This window comes from Amblyomma mixtum, chromosome 2 (genome assembly GCF_055824585.1).
Source record: "Amblyomma mixtum isolate Tamu chromosome 2, ASM5582458v1, whole genome shotgun sequence".
Classification (NCBI taxonomy): Eukaryota; Metazoa; Arthropoda; class Arachnida; order Ixodida; family Ixodidae; genus Amblyomma; species Amblyomma mixtum.
In genome coordinates, this window is record NC_143013.1 from 275,388,398 (window position 1) to 275,415,650 (window position 27,253).

General features: G+C 47.2%; 1 protein-coding gene across 1 annotated transcript in view; it reads right to left on the bottom strand.

The window, feature by feature from the left end:
• Positions 1-27,253, bottom strand: part of LOC149364066 (solute carrier family 2, facilitated glucose transporter member 1-like) — an 80,593-nt gene that overhangs the window by 40,569 nt on the left and 12,771 nt on the right. The gene's annotated exons all lie outside the window — the stretch shown is intronic.

The following is a 27,253-nucleotide window of genomic DNA, read 5'->3' on the forward strand; positions in this document are numbered from 1 at the left end:
CCATGCGTGGATTACAAGCGCGCATGGCTATCTCCGTAAAAGCGCACCTCGTCCTTTTATACAGTACCTGTAGCAAAGGTGTCCGCGGTGGAGTAACCACATTGCGGTGATCCACTTCCACAATGCGACAATAAGTTTTCGTCGCTGCATTGCGAAGACTGAGTCTGACATACCATTCATTTGACGTCAATATTCATTCAGGTTTTGTAGTCTAAAAGTGCGGAGAGTACTGAAGGATCGGGAATTTACAAAAGCGCTATAGACGGAAGAGGAACGGCCTGTCTCACATGGAAGCGTGAGATATATAACGGTCATTCGTATGGCGTCATCAGCATCGCTTGAGCACCGTATAGCTGTCCAGAAAGGAACATGGTCAGCGCCGTTGTCATGACCACCATCGCAGAGCTTGTCAAGACTCTGCGCCACAGCGGCGTCCAAATCCACAGTGAGCGTCCCACAGGGCATCGTGGCACTCGTTCAAGCGCATGCTGGGGGAAATTCCTAGTTCGTTGTCACCTGTCAACCTTAGGCTGTTTAGTCGGCGGAAGCCTTATGCAGCCAACGATCTCATTCAACAAAACGCTTGTCTAAACCGTACGCACCGGTATGTAGTTCTCTTCGCAATAACTACGTCCGGTGCGGCACAGCACGGGCTGACAGACGTTAGACGCCGGGGCGAAGGTGAACATCCCTCACAATATGTTATGTCGCGGAGATCAGTGGCGCCCCGTGTGACGGGGAGTGTACAGCTGTGAATTCCGTAGCATGACATCGGATTGCTGCGGAGCTGAGGCTTGTCCCTTCTCGTTTTCAGTTCAGTTGACAGCGTTGTTAGCTGCGCAGTGGTATTTGGAAAGACAAAGTTGGGGTGGGTGACGGTTCTATTCGAGGATAGCTGATTTGGAAAGTTTCGTCAGTTGTAATCAGGTTTTGAAAGATGCAAATAAGGTTGTTGTCAAGTTAATTATTCCTTATATTCTGGGTCAATTATCATATAGCGGTTCAAGAATATGATCTGCCCTTAGCCGACTTGATGTAAATGTCTTTTTTTCTTTCGCCGGTAAGGCAACCGTTCACCCCAGGGGCACTCTGAACATTTATTGGCAACAACTACGTTGAAATGCTGACGACGAAAGACTGCTTTCCTCTACCGAGGCATGCGTCAGTGACCATTCGACCGCCGACACTAGCCACCGATGAATGACGGGCTGTTTTTTTCTCTCTACAGAGCGACGTCCCAGCGCTTGTAACGTCTGCTGCCGGCCACCGGTCAGGATCTAACATGACGTAGCCTTTGCTTCGGTCGCTGAGGTGTAGCGCAACGTCCAGCGCCCGCCCCCCCCCCCCCCCCCCCCCCCCCCCAGCTGCTTTTTGAACCTCACACTTTTGGTTCACTAAAGGCCATACCGCAAATTCATCTATGGCCGATTTTTTTCCGGACACGAAATGACGCCAACTCGTTAAAAGTTCGTTCGGTGCTTAGCTCTGTCCCACCTAAAATCGGCTATTTGCCGCTTGAACGGAAAAGACCGCACTAATAATTCAGAGAAATAAAGAGGAAGAGGGAAGGCAGAGATGTTAGCCAGAACGATTTTCTGGCTGGCCACCCTGCGCTGGGGAAGAGGAATAGGGGGATTGAAAAGGGAATAATTCAGAGATTGGTATAGCGATCGGATGGTGGAAGTTCTATAGCTACCAATACAAGATTACGCTACCACGCAACATGGAGCGTGATTTGACATCACAGCTGCTAACGTTAGAACTTATCATGAGTTCCTATAAAAGCGCGTGAAATAGGCTCTGCCGCTATGACAAGGAGAGGGTGTCAGGTGGGAGAAGGACGACCAGCACAAACGCTCCTCAAGCCCATCAGGTTCAGCACAAAGCAAGTCATCAACAATCAAAGCCATCAGACTGACGCGCGGCTCGAGTACAATTCGACCGCGGAGTGCATTCGTAGCCTCGTATAGTACTCCTAATCGTACTCGTACCGTCTTCATCGCAGTCGGCACTGCCGTCTCCGACCTGCTTCTATACCACGCGCGTTTCAGGCTCCACTGTTGTCCGTATACTAACGGGACTCGCGAGTGCTTCGTACAACGCCTCCTCCTCGTATCGCTGTGTTGCGTGCCATGGTTGGCAGGTGCATAATGGTGAGAGGGAAATCCCTCACTCTTCACTTGTAGCACTCTAGGAAGGCCCGGTATGCGTGTTCAAGTGTTGAATGAACAAGAAAATCTACGACCCGTTCAGGTGTCTCGGAAGTTACAGACGCTCTTCAAGGCCCATTTCTTGTCTTCTAAGAATCGTTACGTAACATTCATGCGTCCGCTCGCGACAGGTCGCAAAGGCCCCGGGTGGTCCTGCTATGTGTCACACGACTGCCGGTACGACTGTCGGACATTCGACATATGCTGTTATGTAAAAGGGCGTGTAGCCAGGCAGGAAGACATTCGGATGATTGCAAACAGGCGCAACGAAGGAGTGACTGTGTGTACGAGACAGTGCAGCAACAGACATGGGACACGGAAGAGATGTTGGCAACTTTTCGTCTCCGTCGCTTGTCCGCTACAGCGCTACGCGATTTTAAGCGTTAGTTAAACATGGTGCAAGATATTTGTTCGGACGGTACCCACGGTGCGCTGCGAAATCTTCGTCCTTTGAAGAGCAGAATGGTACTCTTATGTCGTTCAGTTCATCAACGCTGCTTGAAAGCCACTGGAGGTTGCAGGTGTGGAACATCAGGTAAGCAGGCAGTTCGCACTGTCCCAGCGAATCGGCACATAAAATAGAGCTACTGGTCAAAAATGCAACTGATGACGACGAAAACATTTACTGTAGCACAAGTAGAGGATGCGAAGAGGAGGGTGCTGTCCTTAGTCCTGGACTCGATCCATTGGCTTAAACTACTGCCCTTGCTCATTCAGTAAGTGAAAATTGATGCCCTTCTTCCGAGCTAGACAGTGCCGCCAACTCCTCTCGCGTTGGATGAGTTATAATATCAACGAATTAGTTTTTTTGGCAGGTCCATATACCATATGGTGGAGGTCTGCCTTCTCCCAGCAAAATTTGCATTTTGATTCGATGGAATCCGAGCTCCCGACGTATAGTACATAGGGGCTGTGGAACGTCTCAGTCTGTAGTCTGCAGAGGTAAATCTCGTTTTTATGCGAAGCATATTACTAGAGCTACACTATAGCCCGTCGAGCGCGGCGGTGGAGCTACCATTGACCTTTAGCATAACCACGTGACAACATGACGTCACAGCAGAGGAGAGATGGGCTGCCGGCTCGCGCGGTCGGCCGCGGCGGTGGAGGCTCCACATCAGAGGCGCGGCGGCTGACCACGTGACAACATGACGTCACAGCAGAGGAGAGATGGGCTGCCGGCTCGCGCGGTCGGCCGCGGCGGTGGAGGCTCCACATCAGAGGCGCTGCAGCTGACCACGTGACGCTACAGCAGCGGTATAAAGCTGAGCTTGCCTCGCTCTCCGGGCACTTACGAGGCGGCCAGGTTTTGGGATGCCGCCTAGAAGCAGGGCTGATTTGAACGAGAAGCGAAAGCTTCAGCGTGCCACAGAGACCGATGAAGAGCGGGATGAACGTCAACCAAGGAAAGCCGTGTATTACCAAGCCTAGCCATCAATATGCTTCGCATCTGACTAGGCTTAACCTTAGCTAAGCCTCAGCCATTTTTTTTCTCAGGTTTTTGGCAGATGGGGGATATGTCTACCGCCCTAATCTCAGGTGTTGCAGTATTTCGTTGTATGTTGTAAACAGATCGAACTGGTCCGATTCCGAAATACTACATCTGTCTGGGCTCCGGGGGAGATAAGCTGGGTCTGAGTTGTGTGCCAACTCGTTTCCTATATCCTGGTGGCCAGGTATCGACATCAGCTGTTTGAAGTCATCGTAGTGCACATTTTATAGCATTCCTCTTAAGCACTTGACACGCTAACAGCCACTTGTGCAGGTTGTTGAAGGCATCCAAGCGCGGTTTTTGTCCAACGTCAATATCAAGACGTTGTGTACTGTGCCAAATCTCTTAGAAGTTTAGACCTAGCGCGCGATGCCATGACAGATGAGTCTATGAAAACAGCCCAGCGCTGTGGCAATGCACTACTGCCTAGCGCCCTTGTGTAAACTGACAGAAGCGGCCGTCAGGGAAGCCTCTCTCTTCGCTGTCCTCTGAAAACAAGTATTTCATATACGCGTGTCATCGTTCCCAGAACACGCTTGCACAAGCAGAATGTCAGTCTGCGCGTGGTCGCCATGTAGACTTCACGTAATAAGGCCCTGCGCTTCATCACACAAAGAAGCCGTAACGAAAAGGCCGTACCATTTCTAATAAGAAATAATTCAATGGAACGTGCGTTAACCTTCGGCAGATAAACGCTGCAGGAGAAATAGTCAAGCTTCTTAGACGCCACAGTTTAATCAGGAGATACCGGGTGGCGTGTAACTTGCGTTTCCAAAGAATAACGGAGCCTCTGATGTGCGCCCAATCTGAAGTTGCGCATTCGGTAACACCCTCTTGACACCGATGACCGAGCTTCTTCTGACTTCAGTTAGTACTTGAGCAAAAGAGAAACACTGTATATGGCATTGCACTTTCAGATAGTAGACAAGAAGCGTTACCGCCCCAGTCTATTGTTAATATTATTATGAGTGTTATCTGCGAGGCGCATCTAGGCGATAATGCACTTATTCATTACCTATACAAGATAACGCGGGTAGACGAGCGAAGAAAAACGAAGTTCAGGTGTACAGAAGGAGATATGGAGGAGTACGTAGAAGAGCTTGCATGCGTTGCTGTTTACAGGTCAAGGATTGTGAAATGAAAATTTCAGCAGGAGTCGCAACGGTTGACGCACCCTTAGCAGGCTTTCGTAACAGCCTAGTCTGTCGCGAAGAAAGGCCCACAAAAAGCAATTGAACTGCTTGGTGGACTGTACGCGCACTCGATACCGTGATCAGCTCAGTACGCGTCTTTTCACGTCCCCGTGGTTACAGGGCTTCGCCTCTTGAAATTCTAAGCACGTCACGAGAAAGTGTTGCAATAGCGCTTTCTCGCAAGCGCGGCTGGTATGCATGGTAAGAGTCTGCCGTGCAGCGGCCATCGTCACGAGTCCCAGAGCACGTGTCCGTGAAGCACCCTTAAGTTCAGATCTTAGAGAGCGGGTGAATGACTTTCTTGTCGATGAAACACTTTCGTGTGAATAGCGCTAGTGTAAACCTCTTCAGTCAATTTCTCGGACTCGTCACACGGGTTTGCATTTTGGGGGGAAATGCAGAAGGCGTGCCGAGAAATATAAGATGCTATGCAGTCGTGCCTAGTTATTATGGACACTTTGGTTCCGGAGCAAACCTCCGAATATTTAAGGGAACCGAAAATATAAAAAAAAACTATTTTGATTATGGTCTGTTTCTGGGAATACTGGTGGACAATAAAGTAGAAACAAAAGAACCTCTTGGAATCGCCGAGTGAATAATCCTAGCTGCGACTAGAGAAACTAGATGACGCCTCATGGCGTGATGACAAACCGCTTACTACGGCTGTTCACATCCTGCAAAACGCTAGTTTAAGTCTGTAATCTGTCAGCTGCTGAATGAGGCTTTGAATGCAACACAACATGCAGAAGAAGTTTTCTTCCATCCATTCATGCTATATATGCGGCCAATGGTAAGGTACGTCCACTGAGCACCTTGGACCTATAAAGCATGAAACCAACAAACAAAAATTTAACTCAGGCATTTGAAATTTTTTTTTTTTTTGAAAGATTGAAAAGATTTATTTCAGCAGAGCAGTTACAGCATCTGCTGCAGGGGCAGAGGCTAAAGGCTGTGGCGCCTGACGAGGCCTCTGTCCCTCTGCAGTCGACGGAAGTGCAATACAGTTTGAGCATAACAAGAAGGTAAGTCACATAATTAAAACAAAGGTGGATAAATAATGCCAATATGATGACAACATTAACACAGTATGATAAGTACAAAAAAAAATGCAAGGATATTATACAGAGATTTTGTTCAGTAGACAATACATTGAAGGACACTTATAACAAAAATAAAGTGAAAAACCATAGTACAAGAGAAGGATACATCCTGTGTATGCATGTCATATGTACTCGTCACTCCCCGTACAAAACACCTGATATTATTAGGACATCTTTAATGCGCTTTTTGAATGTGCTAATATTAGATGCGAAATTCAAGTTACCTTCAAGTTTATTGAGAATCGAAGCCATTTGATAAGGAACTGTTTGTTTACCGTAATTGGTTCTAGTTTTTGGTATGCGTCTTTTATTGTGTCGGAAAGGATAAGTGGAGTTTTCTTCCCTGTCGCAAATGTGCAGCTTCCGGAGTTGTACGAACTGAAGTAGTTTATAGTAGTATAGCTGGTCAGCCCTCAGCATTTTATATTTTAAGAACAAAGGAGAAGTTTGTAGGAGCTGGTAACGTCCATAATAATTTTCATAACAACGTATTATCTTTTTCTGCAGTATTCGCTCATGTCCTGTCCTTACACGAAGGGAAAGATGTGGTTGGTGCAGTCGAGGTACTGTTGTCATCGGTATCCATATCAACGAGACAAAAATACATGGGCCCTCTATAGGCTCTGTGCATTTTCACCCATCATGACCTGAACAGCGAGTTTCCATATAAACGAAGCGGCAATGCTTTGGAAAGTTTGGTCCCTAGAAAAACTGACATAATTCCTCGAGAAAAACTGTCATAATATTAGCGGGGCACTACAGCACACCTAACGATTCAACAACAGGGTAAATTCCGTCGCCCCCTTTCTCGCAAGCCGTCTCCGCAGCCTACACAGCCTACACGTCTCTACACAGGAATGTGCCACGCTGCTGTGCCGTGTTTGAGATGCGACGCACCTCGTACTTGAAGTAAAACGGAGGCTTTCAAATCGTCGCTTCTGTTCTAAACGAACTGTTGGGACGCTCAATTCGTCTTAAGAGCGGAATGTGATAGCTCACAGCTGTCGCAGCTTCTGTTGCAACTTCTGTGCGTGTTTGCATCAGTTTCCTTGGAATTTTCGGTCCGTCAACCGTCATATTCGCACTGCTAACTGCAATAGCAGGCATCCGCATATGCTGTGACGGTGCTGGCATTTGCATATATCAAATTTTTCCTGTTTTTTTTTTATTTCGATTCTTTTTATCTAAGTTGATGTTTAAAAACAAGGTTCCTCACAACCCGGTGGGTATGTTTATGATGACGTCACAAGGTAACGTGACCTATCTCGACCAATCATCAGTTTAACTGTCATCTGCCACGGCGGGCAGGTTGCTTGCAATCCAATGGCCGGGTTGCTACCTGGCACGGTGGGCGGGTTATGACGACGTCGCAACGTCACGTGACCTCTCTCCACCAATCAGCGAATTTCGCCTCTTACATCGATGATGCTTTGGTGTGACGACAACTGTAATGCTATTGCATAAAAAAAAAATGTGCGCATGGTACTCAGTAACGAAGAAATGAGTGCGAATGCGGCGCAGTAAAATAAGCCTATATAAGCCTCCTACGGTTGTCTGCAACAGCACGTTCACGTGGTATCCTTGCGGGGTATAATTTGCTTCGTTCGCCTGTGTTACAATTGCCGCGAATGCAAAATTTGCGCTCTGGTTGAGGGCCTCCGAGATGTGTCCCGACTTTCGACGGGTGTTTCGGGTCTTTGAACGCTGCTTTCGGAAAACTGATCAACAAACAATGATGCCTGTACAACATTACGAAAAGAAGGCGCCCCAACAACCGTAGCGATATTTGCAGCAGATTATCACTTAAGCTACACTTCTGGTGAAGCGAATTATCGAGGTTAACTCGTAAGTCATTCTTCAAAGCCTCTTCACCGGACTTGGAATCCTTTTGCAAAATACGTCCCAACAATTCAGACATTCGGAATGACATCCCTCAAACAAAGTTTCTAAGTTTCCATTAAAAAAGCAATACAGTTGAACCTCGTTATAACGAAGTTTAAGGGGCCCCGGTGATTACTTCGCTATAGCCGTAGCTTCGTTATAGCCTGTGTTGACCGAGCTTCCAAAAGGAATCGTCATTACTTCGTTATATCTATTGTTTCGTTATAACGAGATTCGACTGTAGTAAGCTGTATAGCCTAGGTGGCTGGACGCTAAGAGTAGCATAGTAATCGTATTACGTTCTAAAAACCGCATGCGTGCAATAGAACGCACCCTTTGTCTTTGTATGGCAGCTTGTGAGCAAGCGGATCTCGAGCGGCGGAAGCGGGAGCGCTTGTTCTGTTCTGAAGGTCACGAGCACATGACTCATGCCGTCGCAAAGCACGAGACGCTGGAGGGGGCACTGGCATCACGGCTCATTTTCTCGACCCGTGCTGAGCATATACAGGTGAGCCATGTGTACACCCGGATTTAATTTTTAACTGGCTTGATTTTTGCACCCCTCATTGCTCCTTGTAAAAGGCTTCTCTCGTCTAAATCGCTGGCATATTTCTAATTTGACGCGTTTGGTGGCATTTAGGGTCAATTTGTTTTCAAATTTTGCTTGAGTGGTGTACTTGCTTGATTGGATCAAAATTAGGGATTCGCATTATCAGCAGCTATATACGAAGAGCCAAAACAAGCGGCACACGCAGCAATGGTTTTGGTTCATCTCGCTTCTTCCTCTGGGTGAACTACCTCTCCTCGCATGCTGTAGTGTGTCCAACATTCGGAGATAAAAATTTTAAATATTGAAAAATTTTAAGATGCTGTTATGGAAATATTGGAGGTAATGGTTCATTCTTCTGACGTGTAACAAAATCTTTCTTTTAACGTGTTTCCTTCGATCGCATCGAGCAGTTAAGGCTGCCATAGAAACTAATGGGGAACGGTTTTGACGATAGCAAAAACGCTAACAGCAAAAAAAAAAAGAAAGAAAAGAAAGCATCACAGCCGTTGGAGTGTCTGCGATGTATTCAGTGTTATACTGAAATCTTACGTTATATGAAAAAAAAAAATGCGTTCAGAAACTGTTTACCGCTCAAAAGTGTTTTTGTCCAAAATTGTTAGTTATTAATCGCTTACCCAGAGGTGCACGATTGCGCCACCATGAACCGTTGTTACGTATCCCCCTGGTTTTGGTTCTTCGTAACAACAAACGATTAAGATTACTAATAATTTTGATTTAATCAGACAATCACCCCACTCCGGCATAATATGAAAAACAAAAAAAATGGACCACAAAATGCCACCACAAAGGTCAAATTACAGCATGAATATGTCAGTGGTTCAGCCGAGGGAAGCATTTTACAAGGTGCAATTAGGGATGCAAAATTCACGCCAATTAACGATTTGGACAGGTGCACGAACAAATGCGCAGCTTTGGAACTACAATGTGTTTATTGCGATATGTTTATTAAAGTATCTGAAGAACCCCGGCCGACGATACATTGAAAATCAAGCAGCAACAAATTTATCCCGCAATGCGACGGCTCGTAGAGCAGACACCGAGCAGCGGCTACCCGAGAACCACTCGCACGAGAAAGGCATACACGCGTGCATCCCTACCCTATTCAGCGGAAGGAGGTCAGAGTTAGGTTCCCTTGGAATAACTTATCCTTGAAATGTCCGACCAGCAGCGGCCATAGATCATATTTAGTGACGTTTGGTAAGCAGAATCATAACACCCGGCTCCAGTGAGGATAGTTTGTTTCGCTTTTGTTTTGTTTTTGTTTTTTTACTCTGGGCGTATTGCCAGGGTATGCAGCTCGGGATGAATGCCACTGAGGTGCCTGCAAACCGGAGCGCATGCGTGTTGTCTGGTCTCATAGACTTAAACGTACGTATGCGCAAAGCCCATGAAAAAGGCGGCGATGACAAAAAGAATCCTATAATTATTTTAACGAAAGAGAAAAAGTACACGACTTTTTAAATTGATCTGCATTATTTGCATGACAATTTTATATGAGGCGGGGGAGGGTGATACGCAATTTTAGAGCGTACCGCTTAATGAAGACTCATACTAATAGCATTGAGCTCTGAGACATCTAAATGACAGAAAACGCCAACTTGCAGGACATGAAGACGTTTAAGCCTGATTTCAGAGTTTTTTTTTTTTTTTCTGTTCGATGCAGCTTTTCTTCACAAGTGCCCTATCAAACCAGGTTCGAGCTGTCTCAGTCTTGCGGTCGTGTGCAGAAGCATAAAACTGGTTTCTGTTGCAGAAAAGTAGTGTCCCGGCACCGCTACAAGCGTCACGAATTATTTCTTTTCCAAATTCGGGACGTTACGGCAATATTAGGGTGCTCTTTACATGTAGCACTCTATAAACTTATATTGCGGTGAGTCATGACGACAACCGTGGGCTTCCAGTTTCCAATTAATGTGAGAGCCCACGACCGTCCACGTCCCCTGAAGGTCGCATGGCAACACACCAGACCCCGAGTTGGCCCATTTGATAGGCAATTAAGCGCATTGACGGCTTAATCAAGTTTCTGGTCACTCAAAGACAACTAACACGTAATACAACCGACGAGGCGACAAAGAACGAGCAGCGGCTGACGCGTCTCGGTAGCCGTCCACCGAAGCGCCCGCGCGCATCAACGTTGCGGTCCGGCGCGTCCGCCGAAACGCACCACCATGTCAATCAGATCGAGGTCGTTCCTTACGCAGTGTGGTGCGTCACTGCCGGCATTCCCCAAGGTCGCGGCGCGCGGTGAGCCCTCCCGAATGCTAGAGGGCTGACGTGCCTAGGGGTGCGTCGATCCATCCCGGAGACGGGGGACATCCCGCGTGGGTCGCCGTCGAGCTGTCACGCCGGAGCGGCTGACGCCGACGGCTGTCGCAAGCGGCCGACACTCAGTGGCTGCCAGGCGGCTCATCTATAGGAGCTCCACCCGAAACCGCGGCAACCACTGTGGCAGCACTGGCTTGCTGTTAGCGTTTGCTTAATCAATGGCTACTTGTTAGCAGTTGCTTCCCTCTGTCCGGAATCTCTAAACGGAGGAATGGACTTGGGCGAGACAAGCGATGCGGAGAGCAGGCAACCGCTGGTCTTCGGTGAGAGAGAGTGGATACCAAGGGAAGGAAAGGAGGCTTTGCAGCAGAAGTCGGCAGTGAAATGGGGAAATGAGGTTAGGAGCTTTGTAGTAGTAGGGAGGACAGCTTGGGAAATCTGGGGACGGGGGATGGCGCTGTCTGTGAAGCCGCCTTTCTGGGAAGCTTCGATCCCTGTTCCCTCAATTCCTTTTGTACTGAGTGAAGACATTACGGCGAGTTTATTTTATTTCACACGCCGAATTGGGGGCCAATCGTAGATGTCTTTGTCCTGCGATGACGTACCGTGATGACATTGAAAATGGAGATGATGAAACAAAACCGGAAAACATCGATATCACTAGACAGTGCCACGGAAGACCAATTTCATTGTTGTCAGCTACTATGTCTTATGTACATCCCGTGTTTAGAGAACCAAAAGAGTCTTGGTATGGGCCAATTGTCTAGATAGATTAGCCGGCGCGTGAAAAGCGGACCATCAAACGAAATGGGGCTATCAGGATTCGTTACGAAGACTAAAAAAATAAAGAAATAGCTTTAGTACTCGACCGGTTTTCGGTCCCATGCACAGGGGGTCTGCAGACACCCGCGTCACCAGTGGCGAAAATCAGGCGCTCATAAATTGCAGGGCGCACTATAGCTCTCAAGGTTAGGCTACAATTTACGTAAAAAGCTTCGAAAGTAAAAGGCGAGACCGCCGCCGCCTTAGCTCACTTAAATAATTCTTCACTTATTTCCTCCCATCAACAAAAGCTGTATCACAAAGAAGTAACATTCCTCAATGCCGTATGCGGCCTCAAAGGCTGTTGGCTTCTTTCTGCATCATATATTAACGAGCAAACCGACGTTACAGTTCTGTACGAAAACTAAAGACATCGTCGACCACTTACAAAGCGCTGCTGGTTGCGAATTCAATGCATTCGCGGTCTGTAAGTAAGTAGCATGTCAAAAGGCTAGAGTTCACTAAACAATTTGAGCTTTGGAGAAGCATATGTGCTTCCAGGAGACTAAAAATTAAACCATATTTCTTTTTTTTTCTTGAAACACAGCTCTATTAGAAGGTGCGAAGCCTGTAATTTAGACGTCATATGCGACGCAGCTAACTCAGCTAACGTTTGAAAAATTGTTATGCGAAAAAAAAGTGCCAGAAGGTGCACTTCAATCCATCAAAAGAAACGGCGTGTCCAACGCGGCGAACATATTCCACCTATAATAAATACTATATAAATAACAACAAAGTTCGTGTTACCGGTAACCAAATCCGAGTAACGAACTAGTTCGTGTTCTTTCTTTGTTTTTTATTTGGCACCTCAAAGGCCCCTGATATGGGGCATTACATGAGGGATGGGCATGGCAGTTACTAGTTCCTCCCTACTTCCATCATGCGGTCATGTGCCAATACTCTGGGGCAGTTCTTCTGTTCCCAGAACAAGGCTTCAACGTATGTGCCACTCTTCTACTCCCAAGTGATGCCCCCAAGGCGCTGAACGGTAAGTGGTTCGTCCAAATGGCCGTTAGCAAACGCAAGACTCTTCGTTGGATCAATTCTCCCTCCTCATTCTTCTTTTTCCATCCGCCCTCGCGGCACGTGGGATCAATTCCTTTCTTTCTCACTCTGGCGTGCCGCCAACTCCGCGCCTAGCCACCGTCTTCATCTTCGTCGCCGATGCTAGGGGGACAGTCTTGCGGGCGGCCCTTCTCATGTGACGGCGCGTTTGTCCAGCGCGCTCACCCTCTGACGCGATTTGGCAACCGGCGTCGCGATGAGTTTCGGCTGGTGACGAAAGTGCGGGCCTTGGAGTCGAGTTCGAGCCTGAGACGGTGTCGAGTTCCGTCACCGCGTCACCTTGGCTTCTTCAAACAATTGCGAGGTCTTGGGAGGTGATTGTCGCAGATTTTCTTGAAAAGAAGCATAGGAAGTGCGCAGTAATGCGGCCGCAGCAATATTGAGTAATAATAATAATAATAACAAAATCTTTTCTCAAAAATGATCAGGCATCAGGTTTCCTCCCAGGCCGAACACTGTACTCGTTCTACTTCGCCAGCTCCTCAGATTTTTTTTAGCGGTGTGAAGAGCAGTGACCATAACTCTTCCGGGACTCAGGAGTTCCGAAGATACTACGAGATCGCTATTATACGGGGCTAGGATTGCATATGTTTGACGAATGCTGCTCATAAGTACTGACACCCTTCCGATGTGTGACCCGTATAGATAAGCGTTACATTTTGAGAATGGCAGCGCACCAGGAACTAAAGAGCAGTGGATGACATGTGAACGTTTGTGGAGTTTCCGAGCTGTACATACGTTGGTGCTTCTCTTCGTTGGTTGGGGCCTAAAAAAGGACCCTGTCACGAGGACGCCTGACCTGAGATTTCAGTTCTCGTGAAGCAACTGCCTACTCTTTTTCGCGTTTTTGTTGCCTGCTTGCACAGGTCGGCCGGTTCCATCATGAGAACACTCCTTTCGTCTCACACTGACATGTTATCCGCGGAGAGTTTAGGCACGTGTGTATAAGTGAGCCTCTGTGAGTATGAGTAGATGTGAGAGTGAGTGGACCTGAACCCCTGTGCCTGTGAATGAGCGGATGTGAGCGTGAGTGGACGTGATCCTTGGAGAATGGGAGTATGTGCTAGTGGACAGGAACTGTGACTGCGAGCGAATGTTAGTGCACGTAGACGCGAGCTCTAGTGAAAGATAATGGATGTTAGTGCGAGAATCAATGAGCGAAAAGAGAAAAATATTACCGAGAAAGCGTGAGGAAACCACCTCTCATTGGCACCGAGGTGTGTCTCCTTACAACTGCAGGTCATGAACGGATTTCAAAGTATCGGCGCGAAAACTATATTTAATATGAAAAGTGCAAGAAAAGAAACGGCTATTACTGTCTTTTCCTGCGCGTAGGGGCACGCGTACCGTAAGCTTTCAGTTGCTTTATTCATCATTAAGTCGGAGCTAAATGTCTTAACAAAACGCCTATATCACGCTAGTGTTATGTCGCTATACGTTATCTATGCTCAACACTTCATACGTATCGGTATAAATAGTTATAAATAAGCTGCAACTACTTATTTACTCTGGTATCGTCAGCCGCTGTTAAATCGGTGGGCTGCATTTGTCTGAAACACGCAGACACTGCATAAGCCAACAGAAATCCAGCTTAAGGCCAGTACCAGTGCATACAACTAGCCAGTTTGTAGAGTTTTAGCCAAATGGCTAAAAGAGGCACCGTGTGGGTAATACGCATGATGTAGCCTCATTAACCCTGTCCACTGCTTTACGTTTTTGTCTATTACAGTTGCAGTAAAATAGTTTCGTTCACATCGATGCTTCATTCCAGAGCAATTTCCAATTGCTGGGAGCACGGCGTTGTGTCCATCGCGGAAGCATACATTGATCCAGAGCTCACGCTGTCCTGACTCGCTCAGGCTTCGTTTTCGCTCTTTCAGAAGCGCGATACAAACGTCGTTACGCCCTAATCAGGGAAACCGGGTGAAGTGACGGAAGCGTAGCGAACAATATCCGAGACTGCGGGAGGCAATCCGCGACTGGCCCGAATTGGCTCGAAGGGCGCGCGGTCGTTGGCTTCCTTCGCGTGCGCTCGCAACGGACGACGAGCGCCCGCGCACGTGCGACTCCTCCTCCTCGCGTCCTCCTCGCTTCTGCGAAGCTCGCCCGCCCCCCTTCTCTCGTCGTCTATTGTAAACAGTGGAAACCAAAACAGCGTGCCACATGCGTCTAGCTGCTGACTCCTTTCCGGCGCCTCGTCTCTTGTGAGCCACTCCTGGGCGTACCAGTGCGTAGAGCGCGAGTCACGACCTCCCACGCCGCTTGCCTCCGAAATCCGCAACCTCTTCCTCCTCCTCCTCCTCGCCCCGGCGAGCAGTCACAGAGCTGTAAACCTGGCTGGTTATGCCATGCCAGCGGATTCTGCATAAACTGTTTTGCTTTGTTGTTTGTTATACCTTTCGCTGCATCGAGTTCTCGTGGAACTTCCGAGCTACTTACTCGTGTGTTAACCTTTTCGTCTGGAGTTCATCCCCTTAGTTTTAGAGGTGAATAAATTATTCCAGAAATGGGAGAAAAGCCTTCTTCGACTCCCGAATCACGAATCCTGCTTTTTTTTCTATACCAGGCTTCTATTAATTGAATTAGTTATTAATTCAACTTATTTGCCAAAGTATCCATCTCATTCGCGAAGATCCTTGCTGAGTAGTATATTCAGCACCTCCCCATAGATGTAGGAATGAAGACATTTAATCGCATCATACTGGAGCTACCCTTTCGCACAAAGTGCGATCAGTTCCGGCTTGCGCATCAGCCTCGTAGAGCGTGTTTGCGCGGAGTCACTTGTCCATAATACCGGTAGCTGCGAGGCATACAACGCGGGAGGCGAGCGCTTCACCATCCATTTCTTTTTGCGAAGGAATGAATCCTTACAGCTGTAACGCATTCCACTAAGTGCTTTATCGTTGTTCTAAGCGCAGGGGGATGGGGTCTAGGTTGAAAGCGCAGAGTCCCGTGACGACTCCGGCATGCAGTGCTCGCAGCAGCTCTTGACGCATAGGCCAGCTATAGCAGCGGCATCAAAGCGTCATTCGCCCAACAGTGAAAGAGATGCCGATGCATGGCGAATGCCGTTAACGGAGTATAAACAACGTCACCGACGGAAACGATGACCAGCGCGCACTTTGGCACGCCCCTTCTGGACCTTGAGAAGCTTGACAGAGCGATTAGCGTGCCAGAGCTTTAAATGAAAACCGGAACCGGGATGGCCTTTACATTAACGGAATGGCGCGAACAGCACGGCAAACCTGGCGCGACCGCTCCTCTCTCGTGTAGCTTACATAATGCCGTGTTTAATACAGAGACAGCTACTTGGATTCGCTCACACGCATCACGTTGTACAGTTGCGCTTGCAATTGCTTCAACCAGTACGTAAAAGTTTATAGATGCAGCGAATTCAACGACGCCGATTGGAGAAGCCGGAGTTAAAAGCGAGAAAGATGGCCATGTCGACAAAAGCTTCACTTCTACAAGGGCTTCACTGCGCACGTACACAGCTACAGCTACACTACAAGTTTTCCAGACGGTATCAGCTGCAACTGTTGCTTTTAAGTTCCGCTCTTCAAGACCCAAGCGAATGACTTTCAACCACATGTATCACATAGCTCACAGTCATTTATGAGACATGTACACTTTACATTTTAGTTCACACCATGTTTATTAATCCGGGCTCAAAGGCGCATCAGCCACGCTTCAGGCCGCGAATTCATGTTGGCAAGGCTGTTGTTGTTGTTGCTGAAATCACTCCGGTCGAAATGTTCACAACACATGCCTCCATTCCAGGATAGTGATCTCTATAGTGATTGTGTAGCTTAGCGCTACACCTCTACCCGCGAATATGCCTGTATAGAAGTAAAAAGGGACTAAGCTGTCCTCTGTAGCGCACTCCCTTTTATAAAATGGAGTGCACATAGGACAGCTTACTCCCGTTTCACTCCCTAGTGTTTAGAGTGTATTTATGAAACCCGCTACACCGATACCAGTATATAGTTGCGCTGGCATCAAAGCTGAATATGGCCCAGCGTTGTGCTGGAAGCTTGGGATGCAAAATAAAACACAATAATAAACTTTCCTCCATCCTTGAGGGCTTAGAAGTGATAACGGTTCTTGTGTCACACTCTAGTCGACATAAACTAGGCCGATTTGAATCATTTTACCACAGACGGCACGCTCTCCTTGCTAGCATCCTCGTCGGACAGACCGTAGACCACGCATATCATTAATTTATGATGGATAACTAATAAAGGGCACACAAGATTGGTTAAGACCATCTTACAGCACAGTAAAGTACACTAAGAGTCATTTATGCCACTGTTGCAGTAATGATTACACCGGTTTCATAAACGCACTGCCCGCTGGGACCTTATTAGCTAAGCCACTACCGAAAATTGCCACCAGGGATAACTAGTATGGCTGTGTGTCTGTTCAGCGATTGTCCTTTTTTTTTTTTCAAACATACTGCAGGCGGCTGTGCTAAAGACAATAATAAGGACTATAGAAACGGTTGCAAGCTCATTCGTAGGACACTGTATTCGCGAAAGGTGCTCCAGAGATAGCCTGGAGTCTCATCCGCCTTTCTAGGCGTGCCGCCACTCCCCCGCACCAACCTCGTGTCCAAGGCTTTGGCGCCAAAAACACCAGCGAAAAAGCCGGGCACGTGTCGGGGCGGGGTAATGCACCGTTACGCGCTCGTCGAGGTCCCTGCTCCGCTCTCCATCTGTCTCGCATTTCACGAGGTTGGGACACGCCCGCCCCCTCTCGGCAGACAGCCAAAACTCTCCTCCGGCTGCGTGAAATGATGTCATCTTCTGTTCTCTCTCCGCGGACATCTCGTTGGTCCCTTAGTGCCCCCCTTTTCTTTCGTATGGTTTTTACGTTTTTACATTAGAATCTTGCTTTTTCGCTCTTGCAGCATTTTCCTATTCCAAGAGATCTAAGAAAAGATATCCGTTTTTTCATCACGCTCTGTGGCGAATAAGTGACTGGGACAGTTGTCGGTAGGTAGCGACACGTGTTACCAAAAACGGATACCCACGGTCTACCTGCCGCGCTGGGAGCCACAGGTAGTGGTTTTGGAATGTTCTGGTAGAAAAGCTTTTCCAGCATCCCGAGGTGCTGAAAACGTGTCAGAAGTTTCAACTTCGCTGTTTGCGTTCCAGTTTTCGGAACTGCAGCGAATACTGAACAGGAATAAACAAGAAAATGCCAGTTCGAAAAGGTATACGGGGTTAGGAACATATAAGGCATTGTGGAATATTTCTGAGTGAAGCTCTTGGGAGGGGAGCGTTAAGTTTCTTTATCTACCCACAAAAGAACTAATAATAATATTCTAAAGTTCTAACCCCGTCAAGTTATGTTAAACTTTGAATTTCAAAAATTTTAGGTCGTCACGTGGAAGTCCGTTCGCAGATGGGGAAGACGGCTACCCGCAACACAAGTGTGCACTGTGGCTAAGAAAACTTGGCGCCACCAAGCGCGGTGCATTCACGCCAGGTACTCATCAAACAATGCGCGTTTCAAAGTCGTCCTTCTTTTGAACAGTGCTTAATGGCTACTGTAAATGAAAAATGATTTTTAGCGTTATCGGGTATCCTTTTACTATAGGAATACCTCTTAGATTGAAGATTTCCGGACATTCTCCGCATGTGAAATGGTGGCAAATTATAGTAATTACTGATGCTGTCACTTACCAAGTAGAAGTTTTTTTCACTTATCGTCTCCACCTATTTCGTTCTATCTCAGCCCTTCCAGGTGCTACTTTTCATTTTGATTCAAAACAAATATATTTTTGCCCGCGATTCTGCCCTTGGTTTTTTTTTTTTTTAAATAAGCGCCCTAAGGACCGTGGAACCATTTTGTAATTCGAAGATGCACATGATGAAATAAATTCAAAACAAAAAATTGACATTAGGGCTGATAGAAAAACCTGCAAGAAAATTGCGAACGATATGCTAACAAGGTCGCTTGTGGTACATTATTTGCTGCATTCGCTAATTGGCGCAAACAATCACCCCATTGACAAGGTAAAGGAAGTTAAACTCACCTGAAACAAAGAACTCTGTGCTAGGCAGCGCACAGCCTGAGGATACGCTGTTCCTAACGTACAAAAATGCGTCCAAAGCACCTTAAAGGGGCCCAGAAACACAATCTTAGTTGACTGTTTTGCCAGTTGATCGCATACAGTGAGTTATAATCGTGCTATTAGCGTCGGTAATACCGCGTATATTCCATTTTTTAATATTCTAATGTCCTCCCAAAAACAAATTCATGGCTCGGATGGTGTCCCCACACAGTGGCGGGTTTTAGCAGCGGATATGACATCACCTGGCGTGAGCTTGATGATTGGACAGACAGTAAATATACTGCAAATTGTGTGAATAAATAGCGACACATTTTGTTACCTGTCTGAGTTTTATATTAGATCAACAAAAACAACTTGTTTGTCTTAGATAAAAGCCCTGCAAAGCAAGTAAAATAAAAATACACCACCAGGGGCTCTTGCGTGGAAACGACGCTGCCAGACTCAGCAAGAACGAGTTACAGAGAGCAGGCAACCATGGAGTACGAACTTCCGCGACGTGCTCTGGCTGGCTGTTTTGATTGGTTGCGCCAGGTGCCGTCATTGGGAGAGCGAAATAGGAGTGGGAAGCCCCGCCAAAATCGAGTTGAGGGCAGCGTTTTGTTTGCTTGTATTTTGAAATTTTTTTGAATAACCCCGTTCCTGTGCATCGATTCCTGTTAAACCCCATAAACCAACCTAAATTGGGTTTTGTGGGTTTAACGTCCCAAAGCGACTCAGGCTATGAGGGACGCCGCAATGGAGGGCTCCGGATATTTTCTACCACCTTGGGTACGCCCCAAAGCGACTCAGGCTATGAGAGGCGCCATAGTGAAGGGCTCCGGAAATTTCGACCACCTGGCGTTCTTTAACCTGCACTGACATCGTACAGTACTCAGGCCTCTAGAATTTTGCCTCCATCGAAATTCAGCCTAAATTGGCAGTTGATTGCTTATGAGAGTATTTTATGCTTAATATTTTTCTGAATAATCAGCCAATGTTTTTTTATTCTTTCTAATTTACTGCAGTATTTAGGGTACACTAACGAAGAAATATAGAAGCTCAGAATTTTTATAGCTATTTTAATTACCTCGGCACAAAAGGGGTAAAATTTCAGTCATTGCTGCCTGCCTAGCCGGCTCACGTAAAGGAGGCAACTTACTTACTTTCTTTCTTTCTTTCTTTCTTTCTTTCTTTCTTTCTTTCTTTCTTTCTTTCTTTCTTTCTTTCTTTCTTTCCTTTCTTTCTTTCTTTCTTTCTTTCTTTCTTTCTTTCTTTCTTTCTTTCTTTCTTTCTTTCGTTCTTTCTTTATTGTTTCCTCAGACACTGTCCAAGAGGGGGCCGAGGCTAAAGGCGACGGAGCGCCTGACAAGGGCCCCGGCCCCCTTGCACAATGTACATAAAACAAAACTAGCATTACAAAGTTCGGTCAAGCAGTCGTCCTAGGATGAGTCAAAGGGAAAACAAAAGGTGGCTATTTCCTGTCAGAATCACATGTCATTAGAGACAATTTCATTTTCTGTACAACAGAGTGGCGATACAAAAAAAAAAACAGTAATTGAGTGGTACATCGGGAGTATACTGAATACAGCATTAAACCAATACATGATTTACACATTAGCAATTAGTAGACGCAACCGTGAGAGTCGTCGCCAAGCGAAGACATTAGATCATATTACAGTTGGTAAGACATGACAAGAGGAATATAAGGTAGAACAAAGGTTACACTTTTCAAAAAAGTGTAACCTTTGTAACGACAACAACAAAAAAGAAGTGCTCCACGCGACGTTTAGGAGCTGGCTAATAGACGGCGAAGTGCCCTGCCTTTCTAAAGAGCTCTCCTTTCCTTCCTTTCTCGAAGTGGGTCACGTAATCTGCTCCATGCGCGGCTGAGTGCCTTGCCGTTTCCAGAGCTGCCCGTTACTCGCGTGTTGGCCGGGGGAAGACGTGAGAGCCGTCCCGTAGGGCACACCGTCGCGCCTCGAAGAACGTGGGCGATGACGGCGAGGAGGGTCATTTCGAGCGGCGCCACGACCTGTCGCCGGCCAGTGCGCTGCGCGCCGGCACTGCGCCGGTGCGCGATTGTTGGTCTAAATAAACCGCGGCTCGGGCCCCGACCTTGGACCGAAATAAGAGTGGCACGATGGCCGCTGATAGGAGGAGCGCCAAATTCTGCACCAGCCGGGGTTTATATACCGACGTGTGTGTGAGTGTTGCTCCGCTGCGTTCCTCGGTTGGCATACACGTCGGGACTGCACCCTCTCCACCCTCCTCCTCTCCCTAAAAACACGATGCGTCACTCACGGAGGCGCACGTACTCACTACCGCTGAGAACGCGCATCTGAGCTTCCATCGCCCCGAGAAGGGAGATGTTTTGCAGTGACAGCTATATCGGGAAGTTTTGTGTGGGCTAAACGGAGTCTTACTACGCCATATAACTGAAGACTGTCCAATTTTAAGGCAAAAGCCATTAATGGCTCATACTGTCGTCCGTTTACAAAGCGTGTCACACGCGTCTAACTCGGGAACTACAAAAGATAGAGGAAAACCAATGGCTCTGTCATATAGAGGAGGAAAAAATGAACCTAGAAGCCAAGTTTGATGACTGTAGATTAATTAGTTAATTAACTATGGTCAAAAATGTCGAACTTGCGTAGAAATAGCGCGGACGTCGATATAGCCACGGAAACAATGTGACGTCACATCCACCGGAAGTCGTCACGGCATAGTGAAAATTGTCACAGAATGGTCGGGAAAACGTCGGATTTGTGTCAAATTCCATGGAAAAATGTGTAATTAAGCGTAATTAACACTTAAGATTTCCGAAAGATGTATAATTTGGGTATCGATAGCCACGGGAATGGTGTGACGTTACATTCACTGGAAGTCCTCACGGCATAGTGTCCTCGGCTTTCGCCTCTCAACACTTCAGTTGCCAAAGTGTCCTCGCAATTTTTCGTGCTAGGTGGAGAGGATGCTATCCAGGCATAGGGTAGAACCACGAGGCCGTTTATAAAGGCTCAATGTGACCTAATTTAATGGCCATGACTTCGTAAGCAGTGCTTCCTGCAAAATTCCTGCATTGGCGAAGACATGTACACAAAGATGATGGTGAGAGTATCCTGATAGACGACTAATTATCGATCTCACGAATGCTGCAATTAAAAAATTACAAAGTAACCAAAAGCTACGACTGCAGTGGTGATCTTCACAGAATCGTTAAGATGACTTCGCTGCCTAGCTCTGGTCCCCCAAAGACGATGGAACCGCTAATCTCTTGACATAAAGAGCCGTATTAAAGCACTGCCGTTCGACGGCCGTGCATGAGTCATGTCGAAAGCTATAAATGTGAATACTCGTAAAGGACCATTCCGCCCCCTCCTTTCTTCCTCCGTACGGTGAAAAACCAACGCATCAGCACCTGAGTAACATGGGGAAACGAATTGACTGTTTGAGAACCAAGCCATTCGCAATCCTGTACTCTGATTTCCAATCTTCGGCAGGAACTTACGAAGGGCATTGAACAGCACAACCCTGCCGCGTAGTGGTGAACGAAAGAGAGAAGCAGCGAAAAGGTAGTACCATCCCTGCACCGTGGAAATTTTATGGCGCGCACGGGTCGAGCGACCAAGCTGCTTGTGCAATGTAACGGGTTCAGATGGCTTCCACTAAAAAGGGCACTGCTCTCGGTTTTATCGGCCTGTTAGTAGTTGGCGTGTTTAACTGTTCATCAAGCCTGCAGTCAAGCCGGGACATTTGCTCGCAGAATAAGCTAAGCAAAAAAAAAAAAAGAAAAAAGATTCCCCAGATACGGTGATTGCAATGCCCCCCCCCCCCCCCCCCCCCCGCATTTTTACCAGTGTTCTCGCTACATCGCAGTGTACGTTGCTGTAAAAAACATGGTCGTAATCTAGGTTGTGTGGTGAACATTTAAAAAGCGCAATGAGACTGCGGCTGACCCTAGCTGGGCGCACAATGGCAGCAATCAGTGTCTGAAGGGCGATACCAGGTGCTAGTGTTCCAAATGCCGCTCCTGTCAGGATACGTTGCATACTGCAGTGCTTTTGACATTCCTACATTTAAAATTTCCGCTTTGAAAAACTGAGTCATTCACCTTAACGTACTCTGTCTTTTTTCTGTGTCGTTAAGCAAATTTTGAAGTTTTTTGATTTTTAAGTTTTTCCTGTTACCCAGAGTCATTTCAACCTCTAATGCGCACGCAGTGAAAGTGGCTGAAAGCCAGCTTCCTGCATTTCGTCTTTACTGCCTGTTGTATTCACAAAAATAACATTCGGTAACTCTGAAATTTTACAGTTCGCCTTTGTTTGAAAAAGTTAAAAAAAAGAAACAATCACAAAATGCAATTTTGCTATGTTTCGAGGATTCGACATCCTCTTGTGAACTCATGCACGCACGCACGCGCGCACGCACGCACGCACGCACACACACGCACACACACACACACGCGCACACACACGCACACACACACAGAAAACTGGAATTTGCTCAGTCTGTATTGCAGGAGATACGAAGGGCATTATTTATAAAAACGTTCTTCCTCCGGCGAATGAAATCTCCTTCAAGTCGATACCCACACAATCTCAATTTTTTTTAACCTTGGTCCAAGTCACCTGGTACACCGTGCAGATTTGCTGCATTGCGGCAGCTGAGACTAATGCCAATCCATCGGCGTTCAGCTGTGTAGAAGCAGCACGTACGCGGTACCGGCGCCGAGAATGAAAGTAGCAGATGCTGCGAAGAGGCGCACAGCTGCGACCACAATAACATGCACGCGGAACGCCTCGTGAGCGGTCGTACGCCCTGCCATTGTTCCATCCACGAAGCGACAGCACGTCCCTGACGTGAACTGTATTGCTTCCATGGGGTTTCTTACACCACCCGGACAACAACCTACGTTGTTTAGTTACCGGCTGCTTTCGCCCGATATGCTTTTATAGGAGATTCGAAAAAGACGTAAAGTCACGCTCCAGCGTATTCATTTCGCTTCGTAAGACCCCCCACTGTGTTTTATGTGTTAAGAATAAAATCATATACCTGTAAGGAATTAGTATTCCAGTGCTAAGAAGCTTATGCACAAACGCTTTGAGTTCCTACGGCTGCCACTACGTGCTCCGTGGCGCTGAACACGCAGTAAAACCGCGGGAATTTTGAATGTTCTGTACATCCCACTAATTTCCTATGGCTGTCGAAACTAATGCTATTATAACCTCCTTGGTCGGAACAAGTCGGCGTGAGCGAGGAAACCATTTCATAGGTTCGATTTTGCAGCGAGGAGGGAGAAAACCCGGCAACATCATTACCCGGCAACATTTTATAATAATATTTCACAAAATTAGAGTGGAATGATACGGGTCTCAGATATGCAGTCATGTTCTAGTGTTATTTAATGTATCTTGCATCTCCGCGCTCTTGAAGAAGCGTACGAGACACTGATGTGCAGAACAATGATGCGCAGGACATTGATGCATTGTTCTACTCTTGGTCCTGTCGACGTTTCTTGAATAGCGCAAAGATGCAAGACAGTGCAAGTAACTAACTAGCCCAGTTTGAAACGATGGTAGCCTGACTAGGCAGGCATCAGTACGCGTCGTACGGGGCTACATGACAAACCCGTGCATTGATCCCATAGCAGGTTGAGGCACAAGGTCGAGCAATCAAGCTGAAGTGGCGTGTAAATAACTGAGCGAGCCCCCATTCAAGCGCGCGGAAGGATTAAGCGAACGCTGAAGAAGATAAGCCAGAGCAACAACAACAAAAAAAGCGAGCCTAACATAAATCGCTTTGGGCTTAGCTAATATAAGAGGGAGTGGCCGTGTCTGCACAAGTGCTCGCCATCTGTGAGAAAAAGCGCGGGGTGTTGCGTGCACCTCCTGGTGACGTCACGCTTTTCGCACATTTCGGTCGCAGCCGCAGCAATGGGCGCTCGGGCGCCGTCGCCTTCCCGCGGGAGAGCCCGCGAACCGCTCTGGTTCCCAGCGTCTGCTCGAGCACGTCATCGCTGCTCCTTCTGATACCTGATACTGAAATGCTTAAGCCGCTTCGTTGGTGTTGTGTGTTCTTTTTGCGTGTGGGACACTTTCAGTCCGGGCTCGACTCAGAGCAGCCGCAACGGCGGAAAGGCGTATTATTGTGTAATTTCCGCTATGAACACGATAATTAGATATATCGATGTGGGACTTGGTGATCGTAAGCTATCAGGCTCTTTAATATACAGTATATACAAGTATCTGAGAATGATATGTTCAAGTGCCAGCAGCGTCGCTTTCTGTAGTTCACAGACTGTAGTTTCGTTTATTGGCTTCAAGTTCTTCTCCGCGTCTTCAGGGATGGCACCCGTAGAGTGAGCCGATTACCATAGGCACCAAAGCTGCTGGCCTGTTCCCCGACCCTCTGTGCTTCGATTCTTAGTCCCTTGTATTCCCTGCTTTTTTTTTTTTCAAGTTGCTTGTCCCGTAGCCCTGTTATCATCAGGTCCGGCTATGCCGCCAATACACACCCGCTACTTAGCTGCGATGGTTTAGGCGGATACATTATTCTTCCACTCCTTGCCTGTCTGAATTTTAAAAACTGGGCACTCAGCTTCTGTCACTGTTTCAAGGTCGTAGATATTGCGAAACACAGAGAAAAAGAGACAGGCTAGCAACTGCCACATGAAAAGGGCATAATCCGCGTATGCAAATGAGGCAAGATGGACGCGGGAAATGAGACGCCGAAGAAACACGAAGTAGGACAAAACGAATATTGCAGTATATACCATAAAGCCTGAGGACATAATCATCATCATCATCATTAACATGCCAAATGAACGACGAGGGCACTGTAAAAGCCGAAGTGCCGATAGCAAAAATTGAAGACAGGAATAACAAGAACCGCCTGCCAATAACGCAAAGTACGCGTTGTCCTCGGCCTGTCATGCATGTGTCAAAGTTCTGAGTGTTCTTGATTTTTCTTTAGATTTTTTTTTGTCTGACGACGCTCTTCTAAGCATGCTTTCTCTTCCTCTTAGTTCTGTTGAGTTTGCGTATAGTCGAATACAGCTCAAGGAAGAAACCGAAAATTCCCGTAAAAAAAAAAAAAAAACCCAGCCAATGACGACCAATTCTCATGTCGTACACTTGTACCTGCTAGCGAAACATCAGATGGCTTGGCAAATGAAAGGGGGTTAACCATGGCTTGATCGGATTAACCACGCCGTCATGAAAATTGGTCGACCCCATTTACCGGCGTATGCGCGAATCGCTTACGTCCCCCAAGCCGGCCCAGATACGAACTCTTGCGCTATGAAATGAAATTATTCTCAATGGCTGTTGTATTCGACGGCTAAGCCCGAGCTCACAGAATCGGACACCGGCCAGGGCAAAGTGCAAAAATGTCCTTGTGCTGCGCGGTGTCAGTGCACGTTGAAGATCAATAGGCGATCGAAATTAATCTTGAGCCCTTCACCACGGCGCTTTTCATTGCTCTCGTGCAGCTTCGGGACGGCAAACCCCACGTACAATGCATTATTCGATGGAGCACTCCCTTGTTCGCTTCATGAATCGAAATGACCATCGGCTGAAAATTCGAAAATGAAATGAAGATAGGTTTATAAAGAAAGAAAATGGCGCAGTAACTGTCTCACTTCTTGATGGACACCTCGACCGCACTGTGAACGCGAGGAGGAAGGTGGGAGTGAAAGAAGAAAGAGAGAAAGCGGTGCCGTAGTGGATGGCTCCGGAGTAATTTCGACCACCTGGTGATCTTGATATCGATCTCAGTATGAGTGATACAAAATGGAAGAGGAGAAGGGGGAGGGTATGAAGGAAGGAACGAAAGTAGAAGAAAAAACAACCGCATGCCAAATACACTATTATTTCCCCACTGATAAACTCCACAAATAAATAAATAAGCAAAGATAAAACATTCCCATATGCTTTCCTTGGTTACGGTGACTGTAGGCTTTCTTCATTTGTGCCAACTTGCTCAGTCGATTAGCTGTTGTCCTGACGCAGTTTTTATTCCACGTTCGTTCATACATTCCAGATTTACGATTTTCCGTGCGTGCGTCCCCCCCCCCCTCCTCTCTCTCTCTCCCTGCAGGAGCAAGGGCACAAATGACTCCTTCAATAAAAGTCCTGTTACGACCGTGCTCGGAGCGTTGCCTCTGCATTCAAGGTAAGGAGCAGGGAAGAAATAGAACGGAGGAGGGAAGTTCGCCGAGCAGGTAACGAAAGATGCAGGACTGACAATAGGTAACTGATGAATACGGCATAAGACGCATGGTGCATCTGCAGGAGCCGATGAGACAGTTCCAGTTTGTGCTGGCTTTCTGTGTCTACCCATATTCTGCTTATTTCCACAGGTTAAACTAGCTCTCAGCGTAATGTTTCCGAGCTGGTACGAGGATAGCACAGGTGGAATTGAATGGAATGGAATGGTGGCGCGTAAGCGCCTAACTAACGATTACGCAATTTGGTACATGTAATTCCTTTCGGGGCGCCAGAAAAACGTTCCCACTTTTCGCTAGCAAACTCCGTGAGAGCCAAAGACTGTCCCTCGAAAAGGAAGCCTCGAAATGCAGACTGCTTCCAGACGTACTCCG